The following is a 16,068-nucleotide window of genomic DNA, read 5'->3' on the forward strand; positions in this document are numbered from 1 at the left end:
TCTGTCAACTCAATCTGAATTAATTTAAAAACAAGAATGGCCATCACTTGATAGCAAGAGATGATTTCATAAACATGAATGAAGTTTCTAATTTTGAAACAATAAACTTCCTAAGAGACAAACAACAGCCATTCATACATGTGGGTGTGTGAGGACTCCAGCCAATTTCTCCTTCTGCATGCACATTTATTTTCTAATAAATGCATAGATATACCAAAATTCAAGATTGGTTTCCAAAATGTTGGGTGTTTAGCCTCACCTGCTTTGTTGAATAGCAGAAGGAATGATATTGGGCTGCATTCTGGCCTCCTGAGGAGCTGTGTCTTGAATGATTACAATGCTGCGGTACTTACATCACGCAATCACAATTCTGTCCAGTCACAAAGACATTTACAATGGGCTTGGGAGATGGCTCAGCAGGTAAAGATGCTTGCTGTCAAACGTAGCAAACGAGTTTGATTTACTTTAGCCACATGGTAGAAAAAGAAAAACCAACAGTCAAATTATCCTCTGACCTCCTCCACATGGGCATCGCAGCAGGTGACATCGCTACATATCACACCCACAAAAAAAAAAAAAAAAAAAAAAAAAAAATTGATGGTTGACATGTCCCAAATAGATTTTTAGAAGACACTCATACTTCGGTTTTCCTTGTCATCTGCATAATATCTCCGCTGCCTTCTCTGCATCTCCCATCTACCACCAAATGTTTCATATTTCCCCCAAATAATAACCACTCCATTATATTGCTGCAAACATGAAGAAAATGTATTTGAACATTCTAAGAAGATATTTTTAAACTACCCCTTGGATTATATGAAAAAATAAAAAAGACAAGAAAATTGCAGCCTGATAAATTTCCGAATAATCTTTAAAAGGCACAGTGATAAAAATTAGGGTGGTTTATCATAAGGCACGCGGTAGAAGCTATGTAATAAGCAAATTACTTGGGGAGATTAATGTGTCTTATAGATGCAGCAAGCTATTGAACTCTCAAGCTGTAGATACGCTAATGTTTATCTAACTGAAACATGTACTACATTTATTTATCTTGTGTGTGAACTATGGCAGACAGGTGGTTTTCAGAGGACAACTTACAGAAGCCACTTCTCTGTCACTAGGTGGCTTAGCAGGGGATGAATGTCAGGTTGTCACGTTTGGCAGCCGGCGGTGCCTTTGGCCACGGAGCCGCCTCATCGGCCCCCTTTTTGATTACTCTTAAACTGTGAGAAGTTCTCAATATTTACTGTGATGGAGCTAATTTCATGCAGCCCTTAGAAATTTTAAACATAATCCAACCTATTTTTGATAACAGAATGAAGTTTGCAAGCCTTGCGAGGTTAGACCTCCTATGTTTGTTTGATCAATCTAAACGCTTTCTGTAGTCATAGCTGATTCTTATTTATGGCTTAAGCAATATGGCTGCATGTCCTGGCATGAAAACTATGTTCCGCTGCCTGGCATGGACAGCTTATTTAGAGTGCCTGCCTTCCTGTCTCACTTGACTCTCATGAACATGTGTAATTAGCTCTCCCTTGGGTTGCTATTGATTGTACTCTGGCAAATGCACTCTGAGATTGCCTTGGATGTCTTGCAAGATGGAAATCGGTTGGCACACCTTGAAATAGTGAGGGGATAAATATGCGACTTCTGTGAGGACTCAGTTAAGTCGGGGAAGTTTATTTAATTAGCTTGCCAAGAGTGGGGGTAACTTACCCTTCCTTTTACAGCTATTGTTCTTTTTCTCCTAAGAGCTAGCTAGATAAAAAAACAAGTTAGCATCATTTTTAACACAAGATACCACATTAGCAGACTTATGTATGGGAGTTCTTATGCATTTGAACAGCAGAAATGAAGCCCAAATTTACACTATTACTTATTATGAAATAGAAATAATAATTTTTAAGGTGGCTGCAAAGAAGACTCACATGCTGTAATTCCACCGAATAAGTGGGGAAAATAATGTAAGGAAGAGGGAATTGTTACGCATATTGCTTTATCCTATGATTTTCTTACATGCATATGATGGATTTAAGTCACGTTTTCCTTCCCAATTCCTCCCTCATCTACCACTTCTCCTACTGAAGCAAATTCTTCCCAAGTCCCCCGCCCCTCCACCATTGTGTCTTCTTTCTTCATGTGACCCCCTGAGTTTTACTAGATTCACATGCAATAGTAAGTGCTAAGCTTCAAGAAGGATTTGTTTTTGCTCACAGATTGAGGGGGAAATCATAATTTCCATGATGTCCTGTATGACCAGGAAACTAAGGCCATGGGCTGAAACGGCCAGCAGCTAGTTCCATCAGGAAGCAGAGAGCAACTGGATGGAAACTGGGACCAGGAGATAATCCATAAAGCATGCCCCTGCCTCAGTTTGAAGTTAGGCTCCACCTCCTAAAGCTTCCAGAACCTCTCATACAGCATTACTGGCTGGGAATCATTGCTCAAACACATGGCCCTGTCCAGGGATATTTCAAATTCAAGTCCATGAGGAGGGAAGTACAGGTAAGATGAGAAAGATTAGTGTAGGAAATACCTACAACTGATGAATTGGAATGTGCCTGTGTATAATCCTTAAGCCATTTCTGAACTTTTGTGAAGTCTGTGGATTTGTGATGCAGTGAGAAAGACATAAAATAGAGCAAGCTACTAGAAGAACTTCTGATGTTGTGTGCCTTTAGTTCCTTCAGGTTGTAGATTGTCTGTACATACCAATGTCTTTTTGAACAGCCTTCTTTTATTTCTGACTTTTTAAAAAGACAGACAATTATGTCAATAGAATATTTTAATTGGGTGGATGAAGTGTAAGAGGCAACTGATTTTGTTTATTGTGGTTGTATTCATTTATGCCACAGGTTTCTTTTTTTTTTTTTTTTTTTTTGAGCCAATTATTGACAGTCTTATTGGATAAAAATTGTGAACTGCTGATACATAAGATGAGTTTACTTGATATTTTGATGTTCTGGAGAAGAAAGAAACATATAAGTATCTCCTTGATTACATGTTGAAACAACATATTTCCACTATATTAGAATAAGTCAAAAGATTCCATTTCATTTTATCTATTGTTTTGTTCATTCATTGTGGCCACTAAAGCATTCAGTAAAGTTTTACACATGTCCCACATGCATTTCAAGGAGACAGGATACATGCAGATCTGCAGCTCTCAACCTGTGCTCTGCATCATCCTGCATATCACATATTTACATTCCATTTCATACCAGCAGCAAAATTACAGTTATGAAGTAGCAATGAAATAATTCTATGGTTCAGGGCCACCATAACATGGGGAACCTTATTAAAGGGTCATGGCATTTACAAGGGTGAGAACCACTGGTCTAGCGTGTTCATCAATGTCTCATTCAGATTTCTCAATACATTAAAAACAAAACAAAACAACAACAACAACAAAGCAAAACAAAACAAGTTAGGCTATGGAGACAACTCAGCTGGTAATAAAAGCACTTGCTATACAAGTGTCTGAGTTCAGATCCCCGGCACCCATGTAAAAAGCTGTGTGCAGTATGCTATGCACAATCTCTGTGTCAGATACAGGAGTACAGCTGAATCCAGGCTCACAAAGAGCCTCTGACTCAAAGGGGTAAGATGGAAAGTGATGGGATAGGGTACCCAGTGCCCTCTGGTTCTCTGACTTCTTCACATGCATCTGGTCACAGTCTGTACTACATGCAAAAATTCATATAATTTACATCTATACCCACATGACAGGAACAGAGAGTTAAGAAGAAAGAACAAGCCTCTCTCACCAGATTTCTTTCCATCCAGAAAACACTTCCACATATATAGACCATTGTGGATGCTGAACTATTGCTTGCTAAATGTATTTCAGGTGTGAAGACTATGGGCACACTTTTATTGAGGAGACTTCAAAACCAGGGAGATTTTTCGCTAAGGAACTTACTTCCTAAACTGGTAGTCTTTTCTGGAAAAAATTGACCCAACTGGGAAATCTGGGAAAATCTCTAGTGAAAGGTGTATGTTGGAGCTGCTGAGTGTGGGTGGGGACAGTGTGGGGGGAGGGCAACCATTCATCAGGGATGCATGCTTCACTCCTGAGCACCGAGTGTCCACTGCCAACATATCATATCTCACCGAACCTGGGTTCCCATGGGACTACCAAAATCGTTTTCTGCTTCATCCTTTTGCTGAGGGTTACTCCAAGGGAGGGCTGTCCATGCCTACTCCACAGAGCCTTCATGACCACACATTGACTGGATGACGATAATCAAAATGAGTGCTCTGGGGATATAGTTTTTCTCCAAGCAAGGCTGGGTATTTATATTCATTTCTCATTAACTTTAACTTTAATACTTTTTCTAGCTGCCACTTGGATGTCATCTGTTTAGCAGAGAATAAAAGAGTGTTTTAACAGAGCCAGGGCCTCTATAACAGAGTGGAGGGGTGTTGTAAAGTAAGCCTGGGTAAACTGGAGGGGAATTATTCCTGATGGGATCTCAAGTGTGTAGGAATCAGTGATGACAGAGTTAGAATTTCAGTAATACAGAGCCAATAGAATTCATTTTTCTTTTATATTTTATCTTTAAAATCAGGGTGCAAAAACTTTAGGGTATCATAGTATTGTCACTGAAACCTGGGCAGAATGCTTTCTTTCTTTCTTTCTTTCTTTCTTTCTTTCTTTCTTTCTTTTTTTTTTCTTCTTGTTTCTTTTCTTACTTTGTCCTTTTCATGATACAGAAAAAATAATTCTTTAATAGCACAATGATGATTTTCCAATTTTCAAAATGAAATACTGGATGAGCAATTTTGTGTCTGCTTTGTGAACTGAATCAAAGGCTATATTTAAGGATGGTGTAACAATTCCCACATACTAGGGTCTCCCTTACAAAATTCTGCTCCTCTTTAGTTAAGACAAAAATTTTGCATCTATGTCTATGGACAATAAGAGGATTCATACAGCTAAAATATACATATATATTCATATAATGGATGAATTAAGCATAATGTATCTCTGTAAAAAATAAATAAAATAAATAAATAAATAAATAAAAGCAGACTGAGCCCGGCATGGTAGAACACATCTTTTCATCCCAGAAATTTTGAGGCAGAAGAAGGTAGAGATATCTGTGAGTTCAAGGCCAGCCCAGCCTACAAGGAGAGTTCCATGACAGCCAGGGCTGTTTTTACATAGGGAAACCCTTTCTAGAAAACAAACAAACAAAAACAAAACACAAACAACAAACTAGAGCTGGAGAAAGGGCTCTGCAATAGTTAGTACCTGTTTCTCTTGCAATGGATCTTAGCAGTTTGGTTCCCAGCTCTCAAGTGGGGAAGCTAAGGTTATCAAGTCTCCAAGGGTCGAACAAGTCTCTCTTTACCTCTGTGATCATTTACACACTCACAGAAAATAATAATATAGATTCATACATGCATAAAATAAATAAAATGACACTAATAAGTTTTAAAATATAGCAATTATACAATGGTTTGTATAGATTGGAGAAAGATATGGCTAGTACTTTCTGTTTTGAGAACTAGTGTAAATCATCATCTATAAACACATAGGAACATCCTGAAGGCATTATTTTATCCTCTGAGTATGTCTGTCAAAGATTATCTTGGTTAAGTTAATTGCTATATGAAAATTACTCTTACTGAGGATGGGACGATCCCTTAGGCAGGGGTCCTCGACAGGCAGAGGTCCCTGACTGTAGGGTGGAAGCCTTGGTATTCATTGCTTTCTGTTTGCTGACTGTCAGTGGAATGAGATCAGCAGCTTCAAGCTCCTGCTGCCTTAACTTCCCAGCATGATGAACTGCACCTTTAACTAAGAGCTACAATAAACCCCCTCTCCTTTGAGTTGCTTTTGTCTAAGTCTTTTATCACAGTGACAGAAAAAAATCTAAGATGCATATATTTTATGACCCTTTATTAAAAGGTAATTCAAAACTTGATTCAATAGCATGTTACTGTGTCAGGTTTTCTCAAGCCACCATCAGCACTCTTCAATTGCTCTGTCCTCCAGAATTGCCATTGTCATTACATTTTGGTATCTTTCTCCATTCTCTTAGTTATGTTTCCATGTCCCACTTTCAACCACATTCATTTAGAAATTACTTTATTCCATATTGAAGAATCATATACACACACATATACAAATCTTGTAATATACAATGCATACACACATATGTTTATATATATACATATATATGTATATATATATATATATACACATATATATATGAGTTTGATCATAGAAATCATTCATGATGGCACCACTGCATTCATAACAATGTTTGGGAGAATATATATATATATATATATATATATATATATATATATATATACACCCTCCCAATTATCTTTGCATACATATATTGTATGAACACTCACTATGTGAATAATTAAAGATACTCTGTTATAATAAGATCCCTAGATCATACTTCTGTAGCATCTTTTAACTTACTAGCCACTGAGAAAAAAAGTTATTATTTCTTGCCTTCCACATGCTCAGAAACCATTATTCTGTTCTCTTTGCCTATAAGTTTGCCTGTGGCACCTACATAAGTGTTCCATCCCCATGTTGTCCAACAATCACAGTTGTTAGGTACCCCTAGCCAGAAATGCTATATCTATCTGGATTATCCAAAACAATCCAGGAGAGGATGTGTTAATAAATATCTTAATTCTTGTGTTCATTGCAACATTCATTATTCACAGAAAGCCTGCTGAAATATACTTAGCATTGCTTCTCTGAGGATGTGTTCAAGGCTAACACTTAAGATTGGAAAAACTATCTAGGCGCTCCTCTCTGAACATGACTGATTATCCCTCAGAAAAGGGCAGGCCTCACATGGGCTTCAGCGCACATAGGCATTGTCAAGCTGCCATAAAAGCCTCCGCTTGTATTTAGGCTGGACAAGCAATCCATCATGCGGAATAGGTTCCCAAGAGTCAATCAAAGAGGCCTGGACAGCCCGTGTTCCCATTGTTAGAAGTCCCACATATAGACATAACTGTCACACATGTGCATGTAGACGGCCTGAGTTGGTTTCATGCATGTTTTCTTGTCTCTATGAGTTCCCCTGAGCCAGGATAATAGTTTTCCTGCAAAGTTCCTGATCCCTCGATTTCTTATAATTTCTCCTCCCTTTCTTCAGCAGGACTCCAATGTTTGGCCCTGGGGGGGGGGGTCTCTGAATCATCCCCTAACAGTCACTGGATCAAGGCTCTTTAATGACAACATGGTAGTCACCAATCTGATCACAGGTTGACGGCCAGTTCAGGCTATGCATCCAATGTTGCCAGGACTCTTAGCTGGGGCAATCTTTGTAGACTCAGAATTTTCTCTTGCATCAGGCTTCTACCTAACTATGTAAACTGCTCCTCCACAGTCATCTCTCTCCCCATCCAACTACCCCCCAGTCCAACACGGAAACCTCTTATATTTCCCCTCCCCAGGGAGATGTATCCCCTTGGGCCATCCTTGTTAGACTCTCTGAGTCTGTGGATTGTACCATGGTTATTTTACTTTAATATCCAATTTTGAGTGACTGCATACATACAATATTTGTCTTTCTGGATCTCGGTGATTTTTTTTTTATATCTAATTCTACCCATTTGCCTTTAACTTTCCTGATGTCATCATTTTAACAGCCAAGTTATACACCAGTTTGTTACTGTGCTATGTTTTCTTTAGCCATTCTTCAGGTGATGGGCATCTAGGCTATTTCCAGATGTTGGCTATTACAAATAAAGCTGCTATGAACATAATTGAGCAAGTATCCTTGCGGTATGACTGACTATCTTTTGGGTATATGCCCAAGAGTGGTATTGGTGTGTCTTAAGGAAGATTAATTCCTAAAGTAGCTGTAGAAGTTTTCACTTCCACCAGCAATGAAGGAGTGTTCCCCTTGCTCCACATCCTCTCCAGCATAATTTGTCAATTATGTTTTTGATCTTAGATATTCTGACAGGTATAAGATGGAATATCAAAGACATTTTGATTTGAATTTTCCTGATGGTTAAGAATGAATAACATTTTTTTAAGTTCTGTTGAGAATTCTCTGTTTAGCTAAGTACCACATTATTAATTGGATTATTTGGTTTTTTGAAGTCTAGTTTCTTAAATTCTTTACCTAATTTAAAGATTGGTCCTCTGTCAGACATAGGGTTGGTGAAGATCTTTTCCCCAGTCTGTAGGCTGACATTGTGTCCTACTGACAGTGACCTTTGCCTCACAGGAGCTCTTCAGTTTCATTACGTCCCATTTATTAAAATGCCAATCTTGGCATCTGTGCTACTGGTGTTCCATTCATGAAGTTTATTCCTGTGCCAGTGTATTCAAGGCTGCTCTCTACTTTTAATCCTGTCAGGTTCAGTGTAACTGGTTTTATACTGAGGTCTTTGATCAACCTGGACTTGAGTTTTATGCAGAGTGATAGATATGGACCTATTTGAATTCAACTATATGTTGACATACAGTAATGCCAGCACCATTTGTCAAAGATGCTTTCTTTTCTCCATTGTAGAGTTTTGGCTGGTTTGTCAAAAATCAAATGACCATAGTTGTGTGAATATACATCTAGGTTTTCATGTTGATTCCATTAATCCACCTGTCTGTTTTTATGACAATACCATGCTGTTTTGGTTAGTATAGGTAAAATAAACTACAAGAAATGTCTTGTAGCTCCTAATCTAGGTCTGGAGACTTGTGATTTTCCCCCATCTTTGTTACTATGGCAACCCTGTTGTCATTGTGCTGGTCTTGTTAAGGGAACCATGTTGTTCAGATTTGTAAGGGTACAGCTTTCCCATAATATAAAAAAATACAGTATCTCATAGCAAATAGTGGCAGAAATGCTTTTGTTCCACTATTACATTTTTCACAATTGAAGTCACATATAACTTAAAGATTTCATTGTAAATAAACACATATCAATAATAAACTTGCTCATAGGAGCTTATTAACAAATTAGGTAATTAAGTTTTAAAACAAATATCCAAGCAAGAAGATAGATTAGTCACTATTCAAAAAAAAAAAAGCCACAGAAAAATGAGAAATCAGATGTAGCTTAGGTCTCTGATTACATTCCTTAATTAGTATTAGAATTTCTGGTTCAAGGGATTTTTGTGTAATTTGTCAAATGAACTCACAGATTTCCAACTTGACCTAGAATGGATCTGAACAGGTGGCTTTATGGACATTAAGTGCTACATGACAATATTCCCAACAAGAGAGAAAGCCTGCATAGAGTTCTTACTCAGCACCACCAGGCAGGTGTACCACTCACCCATGAATAACCTTGGAAATATTTCACTTCCTGTCCCATGGTCCATTCATTTGTAAAAGAGAGAGTAATCATACCTTCAGGGATTTCTGTCTGAACTGAATAAAATAATGTAAGGAAAGTACTTGGGAAGTGACTGCTCCATAGTTATTTTTCTCCTATTCATTCTCCATCTTCCTTTACTGACTTCCTGTAAGATTTCCTCCACTTTGCATTTTTTTTTTACCAGCTCATTAATACATCCAGTGCTCACAGGTAACTTCCTCTCCTTTAGAGAAAAACATGCAGCTTTGAGTCAGGTGAGTGCTGTGTTCTTCCTGGGTATTGATGCTTTGCATCTGTGTTGTCTGAGGATGTGGGAAGGTGCCTCCTCACCACCTGCTTTGTAACAATGGGTCCCAGATCTTGAGTGTATGCTGCCTACCTTCCTGGTTGCAAAGGATTTCTCTGATTCCACATTTACACTGATTGAATGATTTACTTATCTTTGTGTGCATTTATGTCTATCTGTGTGGGTTCCATTGACTAGGGCATGTATGTGGACCTTAGAGGACAAATTGTGGGAGTGGGATTTCTTCTACCTTGTGAATTCCTGGGATTGAATTAATATTGTCAGCCACAGTGGCAAGATGCTCAACCCTCTAAGCCTTCTCACCTTTCAAAGACAAATACTGACAAATGCCAATTTCATAGGGAAAAGTGTTTTCTCTTTTATAAAATCTACAGACAAGAACAGTTAGGATCATGGAAAAGGATGGAGGCTTCTATTCCCAAAGTATATCTAATTTAAAGGGCATTGTGCCTTATTTTTAAACTCTGAGTTTTATTCCATGAAAAGAAATATCATTCTAAAATGTTCTAGGTGGGTATTACTTGGAGCAAATGGAACATTTTTAGGGTTAATGGTACTTTCACTCATTAATGCTAAATTTTATGAATACTTTTAGATATTTGCCTAAGGGAACACACAGTACAGGCAAACTGTCAACCCACATGTATGCAGACAGAAAACTCAATCAAGCTCTGAGAAATACTGTCAGGAAAAATAATTATACTCTTGATTTAAAGAGTGCAGTTTTTGTCCCCAGTGACAAAGAAAACATTTAATTATCAAAAGCTTGTAGTGGTCTATAGTTGACATCTAATTTATTTAATTACACAAAATATGCTGTAAGACATTATGTTTCACATAGCTTAGCCTTTTCAAATTGACTCTCAGGCATTGAGGAAAAGTTACTACCCTTCTGAACACTTTTGGGAATTACTGAAAATATAATCGATGTCAATCAACACAAGGGAAGTATTGGGGTTGAGCAGAACATCCTTCTACGGCTCTGGGCAGGTCTAGAGTGCAGACTTGACACTTTTATAAATGTTGTGACATTCTTTGGTGGTTTGAATGTGAAGCATTCCCCACAGGCTCAATTGTTTGTGTACTTGCTCCCCAGATAATAATGTTGTTTAGGGGGATTATGTAACTTTCAGGAGATGGAGCCTTGCTGGAGGAAGGGAGTCAGTGGGGATAGGATTGAAGTTGCACACCCTGGGTCCATTTCTTGTTCTTTCTTTTTTCTTTCTTTTTTTTTTTTCTTTTTTCTTTTTTTTACTAATTGTGGATAATGTGACCAGCTTAGCTCCTGATCCTCCCTGTCTGAATAAACTACACCCCTCAAACTATCAGGTAAAACAAACTGTTCTCCTTAGGTTGCTCTGATTGTCAGAGCAATAAGAAAAGATACCCATGTGTATGATTCTAGGGTTCATGCCTAATGGCTTTATTTTGTCATTTGTTTTTGTTTGGTTTTGTGGTTCGAGAGTTTCATGTTGCTAGGTTGTTTCAAACTTGATGTTCAGTTAAAGACAGCTTTCTACTTCTGTCCCTACTTCTTTCATTTTTCATGTGCTTGGATGACAGACATGAGCTACTAAACCCAGCTCTAGCTACTAATATGAGACTTTAATTATATATGCTTTATGGTTCATCTTATCAACAAACTAATGAATTTTCTTCATTTCATTATAAATTTTGTGCACTTAAGTAACCTCAAGTAAAGCAAAAATATAATAAACACCATTGAACAATTGAAAACATGGTCAACCTCCCCAAATAAATTAAAACTAAAATGTATAAATATTTATGCATTTTGACATATTTGCCCTCTCCAAAAAGCAAATATTTTTGGGTAATAACCTCCCAAAACAAGAAAATTAGTCACTAGTTAATCCATCATTTGTGCTCAAGGGATTTATGACATGAGCTGCATACATAAATGGATCCAAAGTGCATACTTTGTACTTACAATCAGCACAGATGTTTATAATGGAAAAAGAGGAAATAGAAAATTAAAAGTTAACCACTAAGGGACAGAACTTCAGGGTGTCAGACATGGATGGGACTATTCATTAGACTATGCATAAGTTTTGTGTTAGAGAGCATGTTACTTTTCCTGAGTTGAAAATATTCTAATGCTGTTTTCTTGCGCAAACTCCTTAACCATTCAGTAATTCATTCTAGCTCTTGAATATGTGACTAGCAATGATACTTCCTCAAAGTGCTGCAAACTATAGAGTGTATTGTTTACACACAGCCTATGCTATCAACTTGCAATTTGTTATAATTACACCTAAAAGTCTCTGGTGGCCATCTAACAGCAATGACCATGGAAAACCATGTCAGTTAAAACATGGGATGGGTTAGTCCTAATTTTCTCAACAAAATAATAATAATAATAATAATAATAATAATAATAATAATAATAATAATAATAAAAAATAAAGTATAGGAATCTTATGTAAAATGCAATCTTATTTCAAACATAAAAAACACAATAAAAACATGAACACAGTTTCAATTTTAGCTTTCTTTCTATAATCATCTCACGTATTTGTACCACTTTATAATAAAAAACAATTGTAGTCTTAGCTAGGCTGCATATAACAATATTCCTTGGGCTTTAGCTGACTTTTAACTGGATCTAATAACATTACTACTGTCAAAAACAACATATATGTTTTGAAATCTGACTTATCAATGTAACATGAGACAGTAACAGGGACAGACTTTAAAACATGAGAAAATGCCTAGATGTATTTTAAACAACCCAGCTGCTGTGACTAAATGACTGCAAATTCTGCTCTAATACCGAGAAGCTCTGTGTTATATAATCTGTAAATATGTGTGTGTGTGTGTGTATATATATATATATATATATATATATATATATATATATGTATATATACATGTGGACATATGTATATACACGATCTAAACAAACAAAGACTTTCTCATGTGCAACCTTCAGCCAAGCTTTCTCATTTGTGTCAAGAGCTCCCTCCGTGTGCCGTCATGGTGAGGATGTACTCTGCGGAAGGGATTTCTATATTTGGCAGAGATGGAATTGAGCCCTTATGGAAACCAGAACATTTTGAAGAGCTGATCCATCCCTGAAGAAAGAACCAGAAAAACAGTGTTCCCATTAGCTGCAGGAAGCTTAACTTCTAAAGAAATAGAACCCCAGGCTCCCTCCTGAGTGCTAAAGGACTCCCAAAGGTGTTTTATGTGGAAAACGGGAGTCACTTCAAATATGAGCACGCATGTATAAATGACTGCATTTATAAACGCCCTGAAAGGCACTGGAGTGCTGCAAGGAAACCGTGCTAACAAATAGGAAACCACAAAATATTAGAAAAACCATTATAAGAATGTATTAATAAAAGCGCTAAAGAAATACTGTTGGTAAAAGCAAAAAGTAAGAGGGCATTGAGTGAAACAGCCAAGTGAAGTAGGCAGATGAAGAAAAGGATCATTCCTAGAAAGAAATAGCAAAGCTATTTTGTTATAATTAAGAATTATCAGAAGTAGGATAAGTTAATATGCTGTTATATATCCAAGCATGAAAATGAGGATGTGAGTAAAAAATGAGTCAACAAAAATTCACATTTTAAAACAGACACTGGTGTTTAAATAAGGCTATATGCAGAGTGATACCAATCTATAAGACTAAGAACTGGCAAATGCTGCCATATGAAACCTAAGGACAATGTCAATTTAGTGATTGAATTTAAATACAAAATCTATCAATCTTTCAGGCAAGATGTTTCAGTAGGCAGAGTGACCTGCTACCCAACCTGAATATGTGAGTTAAAGAGCCTACAACTCAGCTGGTGACAAGAGATGTGGCTAATGGAGATTGTCATCTTGCCTCTACATACATGTTAGCACACACATGAATGAATACACACACACACAAGCACACACACACAGTGCGATAAAAAATTAAATCAGAAACTTGACTTAGAATCAGAGGGAGGGAATCAGAGAGTCTTGGGGGGGGCAATTCGCTCTCATCCTGTAACTCTTCTTCATCTCAACAACAAACTCTTCTTTCCTGACACGGCATCCCTTAAAGTGCAGGCTGCTTACTCAGAACACTTTCATTTCCTTCTTTAAATTTATTTTCCCTTAGAATTGGGACAGTAACTGCTTTTGAATGTGTGTATGAGCATGTATGTGAAATCTTTGTGTGTGTGTCTGTGTCTGTGTGTGTGTGTAATTCAATTTTCATGCTTCTTCTGGGAATTATTTTTATTTTTATTTTCTGGGGATTCTTGATAAGAAAGATGGATTGATTTAAAGAAGATGGGAGTGTTTAGGCAGATAAGAAGTGAAACAAATATGTGTACATTTTGCCTGTGGTTTCTCGAGTATGGGAATTGATGGGAAGAAGCACCATGGAAAAGAGCAGTGTTGTGCTCTCTCAAACAAGAGAAAGCATGAGATAGAGCCAGGAAAGCTCTGTCAAGAGGAGGAGAACACAGGTTGTGTTTCCTATACAGCTAGGGATGATCCTACCTGCTGGCAATGATGGGCAGCTTGTTCAACTCTTACAAAAGGAGAGATGAAACCTGCCTTCACTACAAGTTAGTGTTTGCCTTGAAATAAATACAAGCAAACACACAGGAGATGGATGAGTGGAAACCTAATGAGAAACTGGTATTCAGTTTGGGGGGTGGTGACATCACATCTTCATATTAGATGGTCAAGATTCCAAACATATTTTATAATGAATAAGAAACAAATTAAGCCCTCAGTCAAAGATTATGAATGCAGGAAGTCATCTGGATTCCATGTTCCAATCTGACCTTAGACTGGTGGAATGTCAGAATTAGAAAGGCCCTAGGAATGTGAAAATCATTTCCAGTATCTTCTATCCTTCGTTTGGGAGCCATACTTTAATCCTGGCGAGTTTTCTGGCTGAGCTCTGAAGCTTGAAAGTAGGGGTTGATTGGCACATGGACTGATTCAAGTGGTATTTATCACCTTAACCAAAGTGAAGTCAGTGAATACTCTGGTGTAGTGTGACACATTGTTTTCTTCCTCTGCCACACGAACTTTTCTCAGGTGCTTAAAAGCAGCAGTCAGGTGGGATATGATGATTTATGAAAGATCTGTCCAATTTGTCATGGGCTCATCACAGTTGTTGCCCATCCCTCTAGCTGGAGTTCCCACCTTCTTCATGCAGAATGCAGTTACCCAAAGCTTCTGGTCCACTGAGGCTGAAGAGGCTCCTCCAGAGTGTAACCTTCGGGGACGATACTGGAAAAGCCACGTGGAAATGATCACACTTTCAAATGGTTCATAATCACCCCTGGAAAACTAGAAATCAAATTCTCTATTCTAGCCTCAGAGTTATGTGGCGGGAGGGACACATAGAAACCAGGGTGCATGTGTGGACATCTGAGGACAGTCCTGAAACTTTGACCATTGCCTTCTGCGCTGATTGAGATAGGGTTATCTGTTGTATGTTATATGTACACTAGGCTAGTTGGCCTGGGGACCTTTGGGCATTCTCCTGTCTCCTCCTCCCATACACATACAGGCATGTGTATGGATTTTGTGTGGATACTAGGATCCTAAACACAGGCCCTCACACTAACAGAACCTATAACACAACCTGTACTTTGTTTACCTATCCATCTCCCCAGCTCACCAGACTCTTTTCCTGATAATTCCTAATAATTAAATCAATAGGCAATGAGACGATGAAGGCATAATAAGCAAACAGTATAGGCCATTGGCAATTTGACTATAGGACTCACATGAAGCAACATGATGATAAATGTCTTTGTCTAATGTGTTGAGAGGTGTGGTGCCCTGCATGGACCCCTGAGGCACCTTGAGCAAGCCTGAAGCTGTTGGCTGGAACATCTTGCACCAGAGTATTTTTTGGTACTCTTCTTGATTTGCTAACACACATCCACTGGAGAGGAGCTGAGCCCGAGAACTTGCACACTTGACCCCTGATTGTTTTCCACTGTGCTGTAAGTTAGTATATAAGCCCACTCCTTCCTCTCAATAAGTGGCATTTGGCATTCAGCATTCCAACATTCCTGCTGCACAAATGACCCGCTGTCTTGTCTTTTATTTAAATATATAGGCCTTCACCTGATTAGTGGAACAGATTGTAGCACGGGGGCTACAGAGAGGGAGAGTAAATTAGGAAACCGCTTTTATCTATTCAGTAATATTCCAGGCATTCTAGTGGTTTACCACTCCAACCCTTCAGTGGCTTACAAGGACTGGACACATTTCAGCAAATCCTTAAAGCTTTATCTGCAGCTCTCATGAAATGACTACATTTCTATACCTGAAAGGAACTGGCTACACCCAGACATACAGTCATTGACCCAGCAGCTTCCTCTCTTGCCTTTCAAGCAGAGTTTTCTAAGATGTATGGAGAGATGGACTGTGTTGATTGCTAGGATCAGGATTCCCTATGGGGAGCGTCACAGTTATAAG

This window comes from Phodopus roborovskii, unplaced genomic scaffold (genome assembly GCF_943737965.1).
Source record: "Phodopus roborovskii unplaced genomic scaffold, PHOROB, whole genome shotgun sequence".
Classification (NCBI taxonomy): Eukaryota; Metazoa; Chordata; class Mammalia; order Rodentia; family Cricetidae; genus Phodopus; species Phodopus roborovskii.